This window comes from Schistocerca serialis, unplaced genomic scaffold, assembly GCF_023864345.2.
Source record: "Schistocerca serialis cubense isolate TAMUIC-IGC-003099 unplaced genomic scaffold, iqSchSeri2.2 HiC_scaffold_1185, whole genome shotgun sequence".
Taxonomy (NCBI): Eukaryota; Metazoa; Arthropoda; class Insecta; order Orthoptera; family Acrididae; genus Schistocerca; species Schistocerca serialis.
The window spans coordinates 237,501-242,500 of NW_026047387.1; the positions used below are offsets into that span (position 1 = coordinate 237,501).

The 5,000-nt window shown below is 40.7% G+C and overlaps 1 pseudogene; it reads right to left on the reverse strand.

Annotated features, from left to right (window-relative positions):
- Window positions 1-4,335: 4,335 nt before the first annotated feature.
- The window catches only part of LOC126434250 (large subunit ribosomal RNA), a 3,429-nt pseudogene continuing 2,764 nt past the window's right edge, over window positions 4,336-5,000 (reverse strand).

Genomic DNA, 5,000 nt, shown 5'->3' on the forward strand with positions numbered 1-5,000 from the left:
TGCTGATAATTTCCCTTTAAGTAACATGTATTTTGTTTTGTTGGCAGCCACTTGCAGTTTGTTACAAGCACACCACTGACTTACTAAATTAAGCATTATGTTAGCTCTTGTCTCTATAGAATTTCTAGAATCTCCTGTTATAATCACAAACAAATCATCTGCATAAGCTATTACGCCAGCTACATTTTCACTGTTATTCAGCAACTCTAGGAGGGGTTCTGTAAAAATGTCCCAAAATATAGGACCACAAATGGAGCCCTGAGGACATCCTTTAGTAACATGCCTAGTAATTGTATGTTCTGGCGCGGTCCACTTTACTGTTCGATCTTTACAATAATCAAGCAAGCTCAAATACAGACACTTGGGGGTTCTCAATTCACGTAATCTAGCAAACAGGGAGGGCCAAAAAAGATTGTCAAATGCACCTTGTATATCAATTGTCACGCCGATTACATATTTCGCCAATGTATTGGAGACCATTCCTAGTGCCTGGTTGACTGCGTCATCTATAGATTTACCTGGTCGGAAACCATACTGGCACTGGTGAAGGCCAAGAAGCTCCCTGTGGTCGCGTAAGCGTCCACATAAGAGTCGTTCCTGGACCTTCCCCATAGTGTTCAGCAGACATATTGGGCGGTAGCTCTTCGCAAGTTTCGGATCTCTATCCTCACCCTTTTTGATAATAATTGCCTCAGCAACCTTCCACACCTTTGGTACCCTTCCTTGCAGGAGACACTCATTCAGCAAGGCTGTCAAATAAGGTACAATTAGCATTTTAAGGTTCTGTAGTGTTTCTGTAGTTATTTTATCTATTCCAGGAGATTTATTTTTCTTCAAGGAATCAATGGCATTGCCCACCTCCTCCTGTGCAAACGGAATAACCACACCCTCATCTGGATAGTCTTCTTCCATTTTTAGTCTCAAAAGCGACTGGTATTCATTATCTGAATTTGGATTATCACTTGGTAGCAGAGCTTCCAATAAGTAGTGAGCTGAGTCCCGCCAACCTATTGTTGTAGTTCCATCCGGCTTCTGGAGCGTAGACATGATAAGTGGTGTCTTAATTTTTTCACTAATAATCTTATATGGCAGTCCCCATACATTAGTTTCAAATTGTCTTTTAACAAAGTTTTCCCAGTGCTTTATTCTGGTATTTATTAGTTCTTGTTTATAGTTTCCTTTCAGTTCTCTGTAGTTTTGCAGCCTTCTTTGTCTCTCTCTATCACCCAGTGCCCTTTGATATGCTCTTCGAGCACGTCGTACACATCTTCTCAATTCTGTTAATGAGGAGCTCCAAGGGACCCTTGACTGACGAAAATAGGATCGTCTAGGTATGAAGGAATTCATGAGATTTTGAATTTGGTTCTGTATCTTTTCAGCCGCCTCATCAATATCAAAGCCATTTCCTATTGGTACTTGTAGCTGTAACTCTTGCCTCATACCTTCCCAATCAGCTCTCTTAAAATCAAAAATGGTTCCAGAAAAATCTTCATTTCTATTCATGTCAGATGTCCTTGTAATTTGGAATGTAATCATATTGTGATCGCTTACCGTTACCCTATTCAACACCTGCCAGCCTTGTATCCTACTTAAAACACTTTCACTAGCCAACGTCACATCTATATTCGATTTCGCGCCTGCTCTATTTTGATATGTATATGGGAAGCCAGGTCTATTCATCACTATTAAATTGAGTTCCCCAATTGCATCCTGCAATTCCACTCCTCTCTCATCAGTCTCTATGCTATTCCAAAGTATCGATTTCGCATTGGCATCTATTGTGAAGATATGGAATCTATTCCCTCCAACCTCTTTGGCTCTTTTCAATCTATCTATGTATGGTTGTATCTCATGTGCATACTGAAAATACGAATTAGTAAGTAAGAATACTCCCTCGGGTGATGTTAACTCCACCGTGATGGAATGCTCGTCATTTACCTGAGAGATTGCTGTAAGCAAAATCTCCCTTTTTAATACCACAGTAACCGTCATAGGATTTTCTCCACACATGATTGCCCTAGCACTAACTGGACTATGAACAAGCTTACCATTTTTGGTATACGGTTCTTGAATGCATAAAACATCCAAACTTCGATCCTCTGCAACCTTCCAGATCTCGGACATGACTGTGATACTACGCATTGCATTAATCTGAGCAACTCTTATCCCAGAATTCCTATTTGACATTAAGGTTGTCGAATATGGTTGTAGAACTTAATTCCAGTCTTGTCATACTCATAAACGGTTCTTCCATAACATTCCACAAACTCTCTGTAAAGATCTTCTTTATTAAATTTTTCGCTACGTCGAGTATATGCACGATTAAGTAACTCGCTTAGTTCTTCCATATCTGTAGGTAAGTTATTACATCGCAGAAACAATCTATCCGCAGTTCCTGGATATGGAAAACCAATGGTCTTCCCTTTTGGATGTCCTTCTCTAATAATATGTCTAAGGGCCACAACAAGAACACTCATATCTTCCAACCTAGAGAGCCTATAATTCTCTTCCAGATCTGAATATATTAGATAAGGGTCTATTTGTTTTGTATCGCTATCCTTGTCACTATCCTTATTCTTATCACTATCCTTATCACTGGACGACATCTGAGTACTTACACTCTCTGCAGGAGTGGTCTGAGTGCTGATTGACTTCATTAGGGGCTTATCACAACTTCCATTGTCATTTCTACTTTTCCCTTTCAGCTTAGATTTAATCTTTGAGAGAATTCCTCGATTCCCTGAACCTATATCACTACTACTTTTCCCATTTAATAGGGTGTGGCTAATTGGTTTCTCCTGTTGAAAAGGAGGAGACTCGCTGGATACGCTGGAGGTAACAACACTGTCCTGTAAGGGAAGAGAAGATTCATTTTCCTGTTGAGAAGGAGGAGACTCACTGGATACACTAAAGGTAGCAGCACTGTCCTGTAAGGGAAGAGAAGATTCATTCTCCTGTTGAGAAGGAGGGGACTCACTGGATGCACCGGAGATAACAACACTGTCCTGTAGGTGAAGTGAAAGTTCAGTCTCCCGTGACACCAAGGATACACATGTCTCCGTACTATCTATGATTTTTGAATCTTTTGCTTCTGTGGCTACATTTACATTTTCTCGTTGCTTAAAACCTCTAGTATTCCCTATTATATTTGTGCCTGAGGAACTTTGTTGTTGCATGGTATCAAAAGTTTGTCTCTTATTACGTAGCATGTTCCTCCACTCCATCGCCCTGCGCCAGTTCCGTAGCCTCGTTGAAGGAGGCTTACGTTTCTTACTCCTCAAATTATTATCAGCTATTTGTTGATACTTATTTGTTAAATTTAATTCACTAAGAGGTATGAACACCTTACTGTATGGTGACAATTTACTGGCCATAATCTATACTCTGAATTGCTCTCTGTAAGTAAAGCTGATAAGTCGGACATTGTGGACCTGGTGAATTACATAATTTCCCTCTTGAGGAGCAGGGGATGCACTTTGCTGGCTTGCTAAGATTTGGACAAGTTTTCTTCTGGTGGTTTTCCTCGCCACAGTGTGAACAAACCGAAGCCTTTGCAGTACACTTAGCACTTTTATGACCAAAATTTTGACACTTAAAGCACTTAAATGCAAAGTAATCTCTTACTGATAGTGATCTAAAATCAACATACACACGTTTCCCTTCAATCAGCGTTTTCCTCACACGTGCACTCACTTCAAAGACATGGTTTACTTCTGTTTTCCCTCTGGGGCCGGTTTTAAAACAGTGCCGCATTTCCTCACTTAATTCTTGCTTGGTCATTTTGTCTGAAAGATTTTGTTGCCAAATTGTTTCTTGTAGTTCTTGACCATCCATGTCACTTGGTACGTCATATATAATGACGAGAGGTCGTTTCTTCCTTGGGGCCTCACACTTCAAGCTTTCTGAAATTTTGCTGTTTGAAACAATTTTCTCAATATCCGCAGCTGTTTCGGTTTCCACAATCAGCACACTGTTAATTGCACGCATATTTTTGATTTGAATTTGTTCCTTCCTTGGATCAAGCAGACTTGTGAATCTCTTTTTTGTAGTTTTTGCATCTCCTTCATCTTTTGATTTAATAAATAAAGTATTGTTTGTTTTCGCTTGGGCCGACGCTATTTTAGCCTTAGCACTTGGTCTTGCTGCAATTTCTGCAAAAGAAGGTACAGGCACCTTCGGAATTTCCTCCTTGATAGTTTTTATTTCTTTTGAAATCCCATCACTTTTTTCTACAAGAGTGTCACGAAGCCATTCATTCTGCTTTGTAAGCTCCTCATTCCTACCAACAAGTCTAGATTGGAACAATGCCCACATTGAAAGCTTGTTTCGCAACTCACTCATCACATTTATGGTTATTTTCTTAGTTGGGGTCATGCACTCATCAATAAACTCCAAGATGTCGGTATAATAGTCTTCTACTGTGCTCATTTTCATACCTGCACTAGTATCTCTACGTACATTTGCTTCCTCGTCGACAACAGAAGCCATAGTTAAAACATTTAACTGAACAGTTACAAAAGAATCAGCATAAGCAAACACTTACGTTTTCCACAGTTTACAGCTCTCCTGCGGCGAGAAGGCACGATTCTGCAAGCAGTATTTGGCAGACGCACTGTATGCACACTCAATATCTCGCTGACCACGAGAAATGGGTGCAACGATCCCTCCTACTTGTCCAGCGTCAAATCCCACTCTTACAAAGAGTGTGATAGAGCTGGAAGTGTAGCAGTTTCTTTGCCAACTGATATTGTTTTTGGCAGTAGTACCAACTGCCGTGGTACACAGATCGAACCACTGTCGTGGTACACAGATAGGGACAGCGGGAATCTCGTTAATCCATTCATGCGCGTCACTAATTAGATGACGAGGCATTTGGCTACCTTAAGAGAGTCATAGTTACTCCCGCCGTTTACCCGCGCTTGCTTGAATTTCTTCACGTTGACATTCAGAGCACTGGGCAGAAATCACATTGCGTCAACACCCGCTAGGGCCATCGCAAT